Source organism: Rhamphochromis sp. 'chilingali', assembly GCF_963969265.1.
Source record: "Rhamphochromis sp. 'chilingali' genome assembly, chromosome: 12".
NCBI lineage: Eukaryota > Metazoa > Chordata > Actinopteri > Cichliformes > Cichlidae > Rhamphochromis > Rhamphochromis sp. 'chilingali'.
In genome coordinates this window covers 32,736,432-32,753,167 of record NC_137939.1, presented here as the reverse complement: position 1 = coordinate 32,753,167, position 16,736 = coordinate 32,736,432, and the positions used below count along the sequence as shown (strand labels likewise).

General features: G+C 40.6%; 1 protein-coding gene across 2 annotated transcripts in view; it reads right to left on the bottom strand.

Moving 5' to 3' along the window:
- The window catches only part of spryd3 (SPRY domain containing 3), a 79,976-nt gene that overhangs the window by 49,735 nt on the left and 13,505 nt on the right, over positions 1–16,736 (bottom strand). The gene's annotated exons all lie outside the window — the stretch shown is intronic.

Sequence of the window (16,736 nt, the reverse complement as noted above, 5' to 3'; positions counted from 1 at the left end):
CCAATTTGAAAATGTCCAACTTTGCATCACTAAAATTTACGCTAACAGTCTGGTACGATTAATGGTTTTGGCTCTCTGTTGATGGTCTCTATCGTCATAAAAATCTCTTTATTAATTTTGTTATTTCCTTTTTTTTGTTTCATGTAAATATGGTCACTTCTAGGTCCAAAAAAAAAAACTAACAAGGCAGGAGCCAAGATGCTCACGCTGAAGCTTCAAAATGTAGAGTCCACAAACCAAATGGGTGACAGTGACCATTTTTATATAAAGTCTATGTCCAGACACAAAAATGAGGGTAACAACAACAACAGTTATCGCAACTGAAAATTTCTCATCTCTAACCTTCCAGGTACATTTACTTTGTTTCTTTCATTAATGCACTGTTGTGTACTATTAAGAAAAATAAAAAAATTATTCACTCTAACGCATGTTCCACAGCAATCAAAACGCCACCAGCACTAGATCTGAATTTTACCATCTCTACTAGTGTTTTTAAATTCGATTAGATTTTTAAATGCAGAGTCTGACACTTGGTGCAATTTTCGACATCACCAATTAAAGTATACATGTTCTGTCTTCACTAAAAAAAATTATTTAAAAAAAAAAAAATCTGCTTTTAAGTGATCAACAAACAGGATTTCTGACATCACAAATACAGTGGATACCAATTATGGTCAAACATCATCTTTTGTGCCCAGCAATTACCTTTTTATGTTATTCTTATATTCTGGAAATATTGTTGCACAAAAAACATATTTTTGTATGCTTTAATACTCATTATTAACTAATGTCTGCTTATAGTTTGACAATACTGTTAAGCGCTAACTGTAACTGTCTGCAGAAATGTGTGTGTAATGTGTGTTTGTCAACATTTTAACAGCACAGTATGTGCCTGAGTAGCAGAAAATATTAAGATTAAACGCAAACTTAATCTGTAGTGCTACTTTTTCTGCTTAACATCTATAAGTTTTTATACTTTTGAGTGATTTGCAATCAACAGAGAAGCAGTAACTGCAGATTGTTCGCCGTATTAAAGGCTGAATAGTTTCTTCTCCCTTTCACAAAGGAAATCTCCACAGTAACCGGTGCCAAAGCCTCATTTGTTTAGTCTTTGTAATACCGTGTTGATTAATTGTTCATGGATAGCTTTCAACATTAGCCTCCACCTTAACCTGCTGCAGTTCATGCCTGGACAGCTGCTTCTCCTTTGGGAGAGGAGGAAAGAGTTTCGGTGTGATGAGCACTCAGTCACACCTCTTTTTGCTTCTTGCTGCTGAGTAATGGAAGGAGGAGAGAGACAAGCGGGCAGAAAAAGAGAGATGTAGCCTTGAGCAAAGCATGCCTCACTGAGACAGCTGACAGCCTCCCTCTCCCTTTCTTTTTTCTTGCTATCTCACTCCTATAATTCTAAGCGGTGAGAATGGTAATGTTGGTGTGCAAGGCCATGTTTTGTTGAGTTGCTGCCTGGGAAACAGATGTAACACCCAGACATTGGTCTTGCCAGCTTCCTGTCACAGCTAACAGGGAAACTTAAGTAGAAGGTGAAAATGAAATTAGGAGACTGCTTCTTTATCATGTGAATCAAATCTGAAGACCAAATTTTAACCCGATTAAACACAACACCTGTGTGATCTCAGTATCCGTCAAAATAGAAAGCAAAGCAGATGACAGACCGACAAACCAGCACACTTCTGCCATGTTTTTACTTTACTTAGTGGTTTTATGTAGGCTGTCAGAGCAAAACAGAAATACACAGTCAACAAAAGCGATTCACGACTCCCTGAGTTTGAGAACAGAAGTCTGCAGATGAGAGGATTGGTAAGCCTAACAATACTGCAATATTCCACATATGTCAGTGATATTTAAAGTAAGATTTGATTTTTCGCTTCAAACTGCTCACTCATCCAAGTGACTTCTTTTTCTCCCACTGAAAACGCTACGTCCAGATGAACAGAATCAACTCTTTGGGATTTCCTTACCTTAATGATTGAGCATGCATCAAGACTCTTCAAAGAAGAGCTCTGTTGGGTAAAACACTTTAATCACCAAAGCAATGCTCTGTGATGTTGTTAACTGCTACAAAAAGTTAAAACAGCCCTGATACTGTCAACACAGTTTGATCACCTGCTGAAACATCCTTACTACTTCTTTGGGTTTTCACTGCATTTATGTATTTTATTCTTTTCATTCTGAACATGTTTTTCCTGGATTTGTTTGCTTTTCTTTTTATTGCATATGCGCTAACTTATGGACATCACGATGGTGCAGTGTTTAGTACTGTCACCTATATGAATGTAGGGTGACCAGATGATCGGGTCTTCCCAGAAAGTGACATGTAACTCCCATTGCACCCTCTTGGACTGCAGGTAGCAATGGAAGTTCTGCAGCATGCTAACCGAAGCGTGCTACAGGCAGAGAACCCATTCATGTGCCACTACACCGAGGCTGGAAAGTCCTGCTTGCATTACTTCAATAAATTTAGTTGGAAACAGTGTAATATGATAAAAGGCTAAAAGCTTAGGTTAGTTCCATTTTTATTTATAATGAAGATTTAATTACGGTGGCACATATACAAGGGGCAATTACAATAAATACATATAAATCATTTGGAATCAGCTAAATTGTTATTTTAAAACATTATCAATATCTGAGCATCTCCATTTCTCATTGTTTCACCTTCTTTTTTGTGCCCTCTTACTCTCTTCTTCTGTTCATGATCCTTCTTAAAATAAATCCTCGCCATTTGTGTGCTTAAAAACTAAAAAAATATGGACATAGAAAGTTGACTGATCCAGGCCAAAAGTGGCACCCTGGTTTGGAAAATATATGAGCTGGCCTTGTCCTTGGAACAGAGGCTGTGATTCCCTGCTCTAATTCATCTCTCACTTGGGTTGGATGGCCTCCAGTAGCTAAATCCGACTTGTCCATCAGTCACTTTTTTAATGCATGAGGTATCCCAGATGAAAACTACTGCCATTATGCTGCAGCTGGTCACAGCCACTCTGTCATTGCTGCTTTTTAATGGGCTTCCAGCCAACAGATTATGAGTACTGAATGCAGCCACTGATACGGAACACAGTTAAAAGATACTCTGTCTTCTTCATGTCATGACTCTGTTTACATTACAAGCACAACGCACCACTTTACCTAGGAATAAATTACCTGAACAAAATTACTACAACGTACTACAACCTACTCATTAGAAAGCACTGCAAACATGCCCAAACAACGCTTAGAGCAGGTTTCCCGCTCAATCTGAAAAAATATCTTGTTTGCATTTTTGCAGAAAAACATCTCATGAACGTTCCTTTAGGACAAACTTTTTTTCTTTTTTTTCAAACCGCCTTCAGAAGTTCACTTGGCACCAACTATATGCAAAATCTAAACGCAACCTATAATTACCACAAAACTGACAACAAGCGAGGTGAAGAAATGTGAACATTTACCGTCAGAAGAGGAGATGATATTTGCCTGGGTGCATGCAGAATGCCTAAAGGCAACATGCCCACCTGCAGTAACACCCAAGACAGTGAGAGAGTACGCATGAAACCTGAACACAAACCACAAGTTATTTCATGAAACAAGACAGGAAAACAATAGGCACACGCAGTGATTTGACGGTTCAATCAATCAGTCATCCCTGAGAATATTCAGCTGAAACCTTTGCGAGCAAAGACCCACATTGTTGCCCTTCACTGACACCTCATTGCTCACTGGCCACGCGGAGCTTTTCGTCACCTTTTAATACACTCCATTTATTATCACCATTACCACTGCTGAGAAGATGTTGCCCAAATTAACTCGGGGCTCCAGTGCCAGCAGGTATTGCCACCAGTGCTGATTTATTTGGACAAAGTCGTAAAAAGTTAACAGTTTCACAGGATGGTTGCCACTGCCAGAACCCCCCCCCCCCCCCTCCCCCTCCCCCCCCCCCCAAAAAAACCCTCAACATTACTCTTGGGTAAGGAATAAATAGCGCCCGAGAGAGGATGCCATGAAAAGATGGCAACACATATAGGTTTAGAATAATGAATTCTTAGTGCTAACACTTCATGCTGCCAGACTGCTGCTGTATGTTTGAAACAAGAGCACAATTCAGAGCAATGAGGAAGGTGTTTTATAACAGGATGAGGATCCAAGTCAACACTATTGTCCAAAGACTACACCTTTTCAAGGTCTAAGCCAAACTGTATTCCCCAAGAATATTTCAAGAGAAATAGATTTACTAACATAAATGCATATATAGGAAACATTTGCACTTGAAATCTGCAAATGCGTTAGGCTGCCCTCTAGGTACATTTCATATTTTTAGGTTATCAGTAAGTACAGAAGCATTACTGCAAAGCAATACTTGCAAATGCAAACATTCAAACACATTTTCTCGCTTATGAGTTTAGTTCAGCTAAACTTCATTACTTTCAGATGAGTGAAAAATTTAAAGAAAAACCAACGTAAATTGCCCAGGCCATGTGACAAGGCACAAGACACCTCCACAATCTTTAGTGGAATTTGGCACGTCTCTGGAGCTCAACTACCGGGATTAACACCACTTATCTCCTGATCTGATGCGTTGATGATGTGATGGAAAGCACTGTTTAAAACATCAGTGCAGAACAAAGCACAGGTGTTTAAGTGGGTTTAAGATGTGATGACTACAAAAGCCACCGCAGGATGGAAATATCCCCATCTAAAGGACACAAGGGGTCATTGAATGGTTTGATTGATGTGAAAATGACGTGAATTGTACAGCATTTAGATCAAGCGAGATATGCTATGTATGTTTTGTTACATCTTTTCATTAAATAAACTATTGATTTTAAAATCCTTCTCCTCATGCGTAATGTTCTGAATTATCCTCAAGACGTTACAGTATTATATTGCCCCGATAGAGCACTTGACTCTCAGACTGCAGGCTTACACGTGGTTCCTAACATATCCAAAACTACAACAGCAGGCAGACCCTTCAAGCTGTCGCATCAGCTCCTACTTTGGATTCAGGAGACAGAGACTACCTCTAATTTTAAGGTAAAGCTCTAAACTTTACATTTTGATAAAGGTCTCTCATTAGAACATGAACCATTCCTTAGTTATGCTGCTATAGGCTCAAGCTACTGGAGAATTTCCCATGATGCACCTTCTGTATATATCTTGTTTCATCTCATATGTTTATATACCACATGCTATCAGATTTGATCAGAGTTTTGTTCTTCTCTCTCTGTTCTCTCCCTTTGTCTTCGCTTTCCCTTACCATCCAACCAGCTGCAGCATATGGCTGTGCCTTCCTGAAAATGGATCTGCTGGTGGGGTTTTCCTGTTACAACAAAATCCTCTTTCCCATTGTTGGCAATTTTTTTGCTCACAGTGAATTGTTTGGTTGTTGGAGTTTTCTCTGTAGCACTACAGTGTTCTTACCTTACATTATAAAGCGCTTTGAGACGACCGTTGTGAATATGGTGATGACTGGCCAGCCACAACATTAAAATAACCTGCCTAATAATGCGCACATCCCTCTTTGTGCCAAAAACAGACTCTTCAGGACACTGATGTGGGATTTCTGCAGTGTTCTGTAAAGTCTGGAACCAGGACTTTAAGGTGTGGTGGGGTGGGATACTGATCTGGCTTTGTGGCACTTCCGGCAGGTTCATGATCAGATAAAGATTTCAAGAGTTTTCGAGGCCAGGTCAAAACATTGGGTTCAGGGATGTAGCACTGCCTTGTAAAACAGATGAAGAACGACCTTTTGAAAGAAGGATCCCATCCCGCTAGAAGAGTTTCATAGATTCAGAAAATCAGTGCCGCACTGAAGCTGTTCTGGCAACATTTGACGGACCAACGCCTTACTAAGACATCTTTTGTTGGCTTTTCCTTCCATTTGACACCCATCTCTAACTCATAATCATCTAAAACATCCTGTGGGTCAGCTATAAATCCAGCTGGGTTATCTTGTGTGAAGAGGCTTCACTCTGCCCAGCCTGGATTAAGTTATTCATAGTTTCCTCTTTTCTCACGCTGATCAGTTCAAAGAATGGGAGGCGATCATGATGGTGCCATCATCAGGTTGCAACTACAACAACTTGATGGGAAAGTTGTGAACTTTCATCCAGGAGCAGTGTCATGGTGGCGATTCATGACTATTGTTCCCAGAGGAAGGAAGGAAGGAAGCAGGCAACCTTTGAGGGGCGTTGGTATTACAGCTGGCTCTGGCAAGTGGAAAAGGTAAAACAAGGAATGGAGCAGCGATGGAGGACAGTGGTTCACATTCACATACACTTTGCTGCGTGGCAGACGAGGAGATGCTCCTGTGAGGATACTGCAGTTTGTCGACAAGTTTGTTTGCTTTTGAAAAACTTCTGTGCACTAATACAGCGCAAAAAAATGCCGGCCTGAATATTTTTCCAATTTCTACATGTCGGGGAGTGGTGGAGGGAGATATGGGCTGTGAGGGGGTGACGGTACACTTGGGAAAACCGATAACTGTAGACTCAGGTGCTGTCCACTTACTTGTCAGCCCGCTCATCCGCAGCTGAGGGGATTAAGCTGGTGGGCACAGTGACTGCTGTGACAACAGGAGGCAGGGGATTGGAGGCTCATGTTCGCATTGAGCCGCACGTACGCAGTGGAAAGCCAGCCAAATGCCTCCTCTCAAGAAAAAACAGCAGAGCAGAAGCATGGTGGCGAGCGAAAAAACATCATTCATGTAGAGTATTAAACATGTTGTGTTTGCCTAAGACACCAGCTGCTGACAGTCAAGAGAAAGGTAGAAAAAAATAAATCTCCCGATGTATGTGTGAGAACTTGAGATCACTTTCAAAGGTACATTAAATTTACCAGTGTAAAACAGGAACCCTGAAGCTAAACAATCAATCAAGCCTTTTCTCAACAGCGGTAAGGGCCCGAGCCGGTGCTTGAAACAGCTGTTTTCATTTGTTAATGTCAGGTAATCCAATCACTTTCACACCTCCATTAACCCACAGGGAAAAGAAACTAAAAGGTTTATGCTGAATGTTTGTCTCATAATACGATTTAGTCGTGACAGAAGACCATCATTAAACAAAGTTATGAGAATTAAGAATGAATCAAGTAAATATTATATTATTTGAGAGAAGAAGAGAAAATGTAGAGACTCACTACCTTTCACAGTAAATCAGAAATCTGACATGTATAAAAAATATTATTATTTTATTAATATTAATTATCTGGTACTGGAGGCAACACTTTTCTATTTCATTGTTCCCATATTAACTTTTACTTGAACAGGTTGAACAGATATATTTGGCTTTTTTTTTTTTTTTTCAATTTTATTTCTCATCTTGCTAAAAGAAAAATACCCTCTGCAATCAGTTTACTAGCAACCTTTGCTTTTATTTTAAAAGCTCCCTGATAACCAGCTAGTTCTGTGGGTTAGAGATGACCAATATTATTCACGTCACCTGCTAGTGGTTTAAAATATAGGTTTAAATAGGGAGTACTTTCAGTCAAGGCATTAAAGGAAAACTGTAAACTCTACAAGTTTTCATTACATTATTTATCAAAAGGGTTGCACTGTATATGTTGCACCCTGCATGTACAGTATAAACATCAGATATGTGCTTACTGATAAAGACAAATGCCATGAAAACATCTTTAGTCAAACAGTAAAGCAGACAAATTCCCCAAACAACAGTGAATGAAATGTGTTACATTTAAAAGTACGTGTAACCATGTAAAGCCAAAAACTTATCACGTGTTTGAGTCATAGTTTTACCAGTACATGCTGCAGTTTTTGTTTTGTCTTTGCATTTTATTGAAAGCCTAGATATCTTTTGTATGAAAGCTAAAGCTATCCATCAGGCAAATGATCCTTAAAGATGTACATAACCTCAACTGAAAAGGTAACATCTGCTGAACTAAGGCACATCATTTGCTTCCCAAAGAAGAACTGAAGGTTTTTTGACATAAGAAAGATAATGAACGAAAAAGCCAAGGACAGGTGGTAACATTGTCGGCCATTCTAGTCCTTGAGATACCGGTTAATATCGCCTCGTTTGTAAGTGCGCTGCACGCCCCATCGCAAAAATACAGAAAGAGGGTTGTCACAACATCAGCACACCTGAGTGACTGGCATTTTCACACATCTGTTCTTGTTTATTAGAACACGTTTCTAAGTTGCAGCTTTGTTAGTGAAAGCTCTGTCAGTTTAAGACAGTTGTCATCATAGTAAGGACAAGGCTCACTTGCAAAAAACCCTTTGTGGGTTGCAACGTCCATATTCAATAAAATAACTGTCAATGACACATTTCTCTTTTTTCAGATGTTAGAATGTACGTCGTGCCACTGGTATGTTTTAATTCCCAGAAACTGATAAGATTATTAACACTATAAATGTCATGATTTGTACTCTTTCTGTAATTTGAAACAATCTAAATAATAACTGAACTTGATTGCCAATACGTAACTATTAAAACCAACTGTTGATTTAAATTCTCCTTAGATTTTGTTTTTTGTACTTTTTCAATAATTTTTCTCAGGGTACAAATAAAACAGATTCTAAGAAACCAATCATGTCAACATTTTCAAATCTGGTGTTGTTTTGCCCTTGAGCATCGTGATTTATACTATAGTTAAATAGCTCACATACCAAGAATATGATTGTATTGTTTTTAATTGCAGCCGAGTGTGAAGCAGCGGGAATGAGGATCAGCACCTCCAAATCTGAGGCCATGGTTCTCAGCCGGAAAAGGGTGGAGTGCCCACTCCGGGTCGGGGATGAGTTCCTGCCCCAAGTGGAGGAGTTCAAGTATCTCGGGGTCTTGTTCGCGAGTGATGGGAGAAGGGAGCCGGAGATCGACAGACGGATTGGGGCTGCAGCTGCAGTAATGCGGACGCTGCACCGGTCCGTCGTGGTGAAGAGGGAGCTGAGTGTAAAAGCGAAGCTCTCAATTTACCGGTCGATCTACGTCCCTACCCTCACCTATGGCCACGAGCTGTGGGTAGTGACCGAAAGAACGAGATCGCGGATACAAGCGGCAGAAATGAGCTTCCTCCGAAGGGTGGCTGGCCTCTCCCTTAGAGATAGGGTGAGAAGTTCGGCCATCCGGGAGGGGCTCAGAGTAGAGCAGCTGCTGCTCCACATCGAGAGGAGCCAGCTGAGGTGGTTCGGGCATCTGACAAGGATGCCCCCTGGGCGCCTCCTGGGTGAGGTGTTCCAGGCATGTCCCACCAGGAGGAGGCCCCGGGGCAGACCCAGGACACGCTGGAGAGATTATATCTCTCGGCTGGCCTGGGAACGCCTTGGTATTCCCCCGGATAAGCTGGAGGAGGTGGCTGGGGAGAGGGAGGTCTGGGCCTCTTTGCTTAGGCTGCTGCCCCCGCGACCCGGCCCCGGACAAAGCGGATGAAGATGGATGGATGGATGGATGGATGTTTTTAATTGTTAGAGTGAGTGAGTCAGGAGGGTTTTTAAGCTTTGTAAGCATATTTACTATGTACTTACTCAACTTGTACCTTCTGTATTGCACATGTAATTCTATTTTATAGCTTATTTAATCTTGCACATACCTTTCCAGAGTCTACAGATGTAAACTGGTTGCTAAATCAAGTGCATGAAATCTTTTCTATTTTGAGATCAATGTTTTTGTAACCAACTAAAAAGCTGAAGGCTGTCTCCTTAAGCACCTCTGTCCCACTTCCAAAGTTGTTATTTTTAGAAGGTTCCATAATCTGTAAACTCCCCGTTCTTAACAAAAACACATGCTCATTGGCAATATCACCATTGATTTCAAAGTTTTGGGACTGGGGATCATCACTGGTAATTAGAGCTTGGTCCCTGGCTACAACTTCAATCTGCAGAGGTTTGCAGTTCCAATGTTGAAGGAGGTACCATACATCTCAAAACCAATAACCCACTGGACTCTAAAGTTTCAGGTCTGGCTCAAGTTGAGTCAGTGCGGTCCCATCACAGGCACTGTCTGCAAGGCCTCACTTCCACTAACAGGAGTCACTGGACTGGATTTCTGGACTATTTTTGTGATGTTGGTGCTTTCTGGAGCATTTTTAATGGCATTATCTGACTAATATTATGGTTTATCGTGTGGTACAAACCACCTGGCTACCTGCTACCAACCAAATCAATAGCAAAGTTTTATACCTCTCTGCGGTTACCAAGCGGTCCTCGAATGTTATCCAAGTATGGGTTTCACAGAGACTGGCAGCGATCTTCAGCAACTAACCACAATTTTCCCTTGCAGCTACTGGCTCCCAAAGGGTTTCCAACTGGTCTCTGGGCCTGTGTGACTGAAGCTTTAGCATCTATTCGCAGGTTTGAGTGCTACACCCATAGTTTATAGACATAGCTAGCAAATGTTAGCTAATAAATTAGCACTACGCCTTCTAGTTCAAACATGGTAACTTACAGGTACCCAAAAAAAGTGTCAGTGTCTATGATCTCCTGTGATACCACAATGGATTTGTCTGTGTTTTACACATTCTGTGGTTTTGATCCTAAAAGGCTTAAAAAAAAGAAACGTTTTTCATTCCTTGTAAGCAGAATTTTATGATCACACTGTGCATAAAAAGGCTTGTAGCAAAGAGAGGTCTTTGTTATATTTCCTAAACTGAAACAATTGCATCTGTTGAAAACATTCCAAGTTTACATTTTGCTTAATGACAAAGCTATTTTCGCCACATGAAGCTTTCACTGAAACTCCTTAAAGCTAAATTCATGCCCACAAGGACACAGCCATTAAACTATAAGTCACTTGATTTACTTCATTTTTTCCATTAAAAGAGAAGCATGAGTTGAGAGCATTTATTACCCTCAACAAATGGCCTTCAGATGAGTGATAAAAAGTTTGAAAGGAACAAAGATTGCATCAAAATAAAGATTATTCAAAACAGAAAGAAAGAGGCCAGAGCCAAAGCAGTAATATCTTTTATACCAGCTACGTCAGAGCCATTTCAAGGACATGCAAGATGAATTATGCAAGTGTAATATTTGGTGAAAAGACATAAAATGGAAAGAGTTATAAAAGAGAGATAGAGAGAGACAGCGAGAAACACGTGACTGCATCAAAGAGAGCAAGAGGTCTACATATTTGGCAAGGTAGGTATGAAGAGTGCTCTAGGATGAGAAACCCACCTATTTAAACAGGAGTGGCCATCCCCCTACTGTAAAATAAACAGTTCACAAAGGCAAAGACTTAGCTGCAGACAAGTCACTACCATCGCCATTGTGTTCTGTGCATTCTGCGGCTTTGCACTTCTCATCAAAAGCATACCAGCCAAATAACTCATTTATCTTGCAGCAGTCTTTTCCATCATCCTGCCCCGCCACCCATCCACCCACCAAGGATGACCATCCTCCAGAACAGTGATTATCCATACTTGCTAAATAGTTAACATGTAAAAACTATTCCACCGTTTTGACTAAATGTTGGTGAGGTGTTGGTGCCTAATTCATCTATGGCAACGTAACGGTAGATCCGCAAGTCTTCAGAAACCACAGACACTGGAAATGTCTGTTGCATAGCCACATGTACAAAAAAGAAAAGAAAAAATCCCATGGCATTTAAAATTTACCTCACAGCTTTAGGCTGCACTTAAAATCTACATGACTATAATAAAAATGGAATAAACAGGAAGAGGAGAAACAAAGCAGGCAAGAGTAGAGGAGAGATGGGAGAAGTAAAGGAGACTAGGATGAGAAACTACGAGAAGAAAGGAGGACATGGAACAAGGAAAGAGGACACACAGGGCAGTAAAGAGGAGATAAAAGTAAAGGCAAGGACAGGAGACAAGGATAGAGGGGGGTATGCGGTACAGTAGGTGAAAAATGAGTGAATAGGGAGAGGACAGGAGACATGTATGGAGGAGATAAGAGAAGGAACAACAAGGAGACAGGAAAGGAGTTGATGGTAGAGGAGAAAAATGAGGGCAGATGACAGGAGGAGAGATAAAAAGGAAAGTGGAAAAAACATGAAAAGAGGAGATGGACAAGAGTAAAAGCAGACTGACTACAGCAGAATAAAGAAGAAGGGCAGAGAAGGGAAAAGCAGGTCCAAAGACAGCTGGAAAAGTTGAGGCACACTGAGACTGGTTAAAACCGCACAATGAAGTGAATTAAAAGTCAAAACCAACAAAGAGATTAAATGAGACCACCTTGTGGCTGACATAATTTTGAAGCATAATCCTGTTACGCAAAGAGTTCCAACGATCAAGACAAAACTTTGCACTTCTCCGACGAGCTTTTCATTTCCTCTGTCACACTTTCCCTTTCTCTCTCTTGCTTGCTTCCCCCTTAAGCCAAAATTTTCACTGTCTTCACTGTGTACACAAAATCCTTGTATATGTCAGAACCTGACAGCGTTATCAGTCTGAGTATTAGCACTCACTTAAACCCTCACAACGGTGATCACATAATGGATTTTAAAGGTACAGCTCATCCCAAAAATTAGACCATTCCAGTTAAAAATAATTCGCAAATTGCTGTGACCACCTTCACGTAGGAGCTAGTTTCCTTTCTGTGCGTCATAGAAAAAAGATCCCGGGTTTGAATCCACCAGCTGGGGCCTTTATGTGTAGAGCTTCCACATTGTTTGTGTGCCTGTATGTGTCGTCTGTGGGCCCTCCGGCTTACTCCCACAGTTCAAAGACTTTCATGTTTGGGTTACTGGTGACTCTAATGGTTATCTGTCTCTCTGTGTTAGCCATGCAGCAGACTGGCCAGACCAGAGTGTATCCGACGTCTAACTCATGGCAGCTGGAATAGGCTAAAACCCTCCTGCAACCTTGAATTGGATAAGAAGAAGAAGGTGGCTGGCTGGATGGAGAGATACAACCAAAAGAAGAATACAGCTAGCTAATATTACAGAGACCTGCCACAGTAAGGCAAGTCTTCATGGATGAAAGGGCTCTTTCTTTTCGGGAAGCCATATTTAAGATCCTGTGTTTGTGTCCTTTGTATAATTCTTGTGTTAGGGAGAGAGAAAGGAGAAGAATTATGGATATTCTAAATCTTGAGCAGGCAGGAAACAACAATGATGAAGAAGGAAAAAAAAGCACACAATGGAAACAATAGCTGGAGGCGACACTTTCAGTTGTTTTACCATTCCATTCCACTTTACTACAAATACGTTTTTTTATTATTACGATGACAGTCTTTTTTTTTCCTTGGCCCAAGCTAAACTGAAGGACCAACAACCCAACATCAATATGGATACCAGAAGTTACTTATCCAGGTCTACTCAGACCTCCCTGGCCCAACCTGCAGCTCTGTCAGACCAGAGACGTAATCTCCCCAGCATGTCTTGAGTGTTCCAAGAATCTGTTCCCAGGATATATCCAAAAAACCTCACCATCAGTCAAGTGCAATTAAGTTGCAGTATAATCAATAAAAGGTAAAAATCAATGCAGCTCATATCTCCAAAACCGGGCAAGACACGCCAAAAATAATGTAAAGGGAAAAACAGCACTCCATACTCCAGGAATCTACATACATCTGACTTTTGGGTGAACTGTCCCTTTAAGGCTAATGTCTGTTTCTTCATGAAAGAGACTAAGAAAGGGAGGAAGAATAAAGAAAAAAAATTATTGCCGGACTGCCGAGCAGCCCACACTGCCAGGCCAGGCCAGCCCAGCTGTGAAAACCTCCAACCACATGAGAAAAAGTAAAAGATTCCTTAGAGTCCCATTCCTGCACTTATTGAATTTTTACAACCTGGTGTGCTGCCAGGCACTTGGCTCCAAAAACACTTTTTGTGCCACTGCCACTCTGCGGTCCAGAAAAACAGAAAAGAGAGACAATGAGCAAGACGGCTGGCTGAATCATCCTCCTCACCCACACACTGGCCTTCATCTCCCCTGTGCCAATGACAGACCTACCTGTAGCCCTGTGGCTACTTGCTGAAGGAGAACAAAGGTGTTATAGACCTCCACTGTAAACAGGTGGGAATAAAGATCTGTGATACCTCTGATGACACAGTTGAGCCAACAATGAGTTCCATTCAAGCCGCCACCACGAACTGTTGAATCATAATCAGATTGTATATAAGAGGTAGCCACATTAACGTCACCCTCTTTGCAGCCAGAAGTTACCGTATCTGAGAGGGTGTGGAGTACCAAGTTATCAGATAACATTAGCACGGTTGGTTATAAAGATGCATCACAAACTTTATGGCTGAAACACAGACATACACGTACCTGGCTAAGAAAATAAAACAATTTCACTTTACCAATCTGAGGCACTAACTACCCTACCTCACCTTATCTTAAAGCAGCCAATAATCTAATTTAAGCCCAACAGGATCCAGACTAATAAGTTAGCTGCCACATATCAGACTGTCAACATGCTTTGTAATGCTTTAAACATATTCTTTTTAACAATTAAGTCTTCATCGTGTAGTACTCAGTTTTGTTTGTTTGTCTGTCTGTTTGTTAGCAGTTTAACGTTCAGAGTCATCAAGATATCATTTTCAATCACTTCTGTATGATGGTTGGTAGGGCTGTGCGATATGACCAAAATCTCATATCCCGATATAAGACAACAATATAAATCACAAAAGTTTAACATTTTTCTGTAAATTCTGTGAATCTCGGGCAGCTCGACTTGCGTTTAGTGTTTCCAGCTGGGCGTCGTTTAACTATACATTTTTAGACATAAGTTGTAACAGCCGCCGTTTTCTTTGTATTTATTACACGGCATGCTGTGGGGAAAAGGCTGTTCATTTATTTTTTAGCACCTGACAGCTCTTTTTTGCTTCTCATTCGCAAACACTCGGCATACTCATTCACATGATTTTAGTTTATTTTGAAAAGCCTCAACATGATCTTTTCAAAATAAGAGCTTTATTGTGAAATGTTTACGTGGAAAATAAACAAGCGGACAGCGGAGACAGGCAATGGTTTTACCATCATTTTTGCTAACGACAACACGTAAAAACAGGCGCTTGTCCGTCCGTAGTGTGGTTATATTAAATATAAGAGAAAGAGAGAACTTTAAGAAATTAATATAGCCACTACAGTGACCATCAAAATTATGAAAAAATATTGCTGTAAACAGTTTATTTTGCAACACCACGAAACAAACGATAGCGTGATAGGAAACGATAGATGTTTTTATATCGTCATCCGATATATATCGTTATATATATGATTTAATCTTGTGAAAATCAGTCATGTCAAATATTATTGTTAACCAAATATCATTACCTGCAATTTTTTATGGATTACCTTCAAACAATATACTAGGCCTCGGGGGACATGAGTATGTAGGTTGGCTAAGCATTTGACCTTCACCTTCACTGTTAGCGCCCGAGGTCAAAGTTGACCTTGAAAAAAATGTAAAGAAACCATATCGAGTAATCCATGGAGAGAGCTGTAAACCCCCTTTTTAATTTTTCAATACCTCGCCCTATGATGTCACAGTGTGACGCCATAACAGGCTGATGTCAGTAATAAAAAAAAAACATCATAAAACATCAAAGTTTTAGAATAGCCCTCACGTTTTTGTTTTGTTTTTTAAGCTTTAACGTCTAAAAGGCATAAAACCTAAAACTGATTATATCAGACAGCGAATAACTGGCCGATCTGCAGCGAGGCCCAGGGTAAGATAAAGTAGGACTTTGGAATAATAAATGATGCAAAGCTAGAATAAAAACACAGAGCTAAAAATTAGCATAATAGATCAACTTCAGGCAGCAATAGATGGCTTGTTTCAGATGGTGGATGAATTGAGTAGCCGTGTGTAAGATAAATAAGGGCTACTTTTAAACGGTAAGTCATTCAAAGCTGGGGTGGTTGAATCCAAGAATTAAAAAGAAGTCTGAACTTTAAGCAGCCTTAATTTTTTTTTTTTGTGACTGTAAACCTGAGTGAAAATGTGAACACCAAATGTTTTGTGAGTGTTGTATGAGTGGGTTTTGTTTTTTTTATTTCGTTAGACCGCTAACACAGTACTATTATGTCTGCTTATTATGATGGCAGTTAAATGATTACCATGTGGAAAGCGTTCTGCCACATCCAGCAACCTAATGGAAGTTTGGTAGATCCTGTTCAGATTCATGTGCAGATAAAAAGTTGGTATACGGCCCTGCTTGCATGCTTAAGCTCTGAGGGTACAAATGGCAAACTGTTGCATCACCCCAGACTCTGATACAGCAGAAAGGCAGAGAAAGCACAGCAGACACGACTCCTTTACTGTAAGTCGGCTGTTTATCTTGTTAATGAAAGTGATGTGTGCAGGACTCAAAGGAAAATTCCTGAGCGGATGTCATGAAGCAATCTGCAAAACCCCTCCAAAGGTGACCCAAATCCCGTCACGGCAAGATGATACAATGGCTGAGACAAAATAATTCAAACTGAAGTGGTTGTGTCTGGAGCTTTCCCCGAACTTTAGAGAGCATTAAGCACAGCTGTCAACAAAGAGGGATTTGGTAAAGAACAGGCAGTTGAAGGATCTTGTAAGAGTACAGAACAAACATGGTGGAATGTCAACAACTGCACAGAAGAGCAAGCTGCAGAAAAGCCACACTATAATCTGTCCCATTCAAAAGACAGGTAAGCTAACAATAGCCAGAGTTGGACAGGCACCAAACCTGGGACTACTAACACAAACTTGGTGTCTCTGTGATTTGGTTGTAAGTTGCTCTTAATTTGAAGAAACATCCAAGAAAGATGTTGATACAAAGAAACATCCCTTTGTATCAACATAAAAAGTTCCAGGTCTATTTTCTGTCAATAGAATCTGCATCAAGCCACATTGC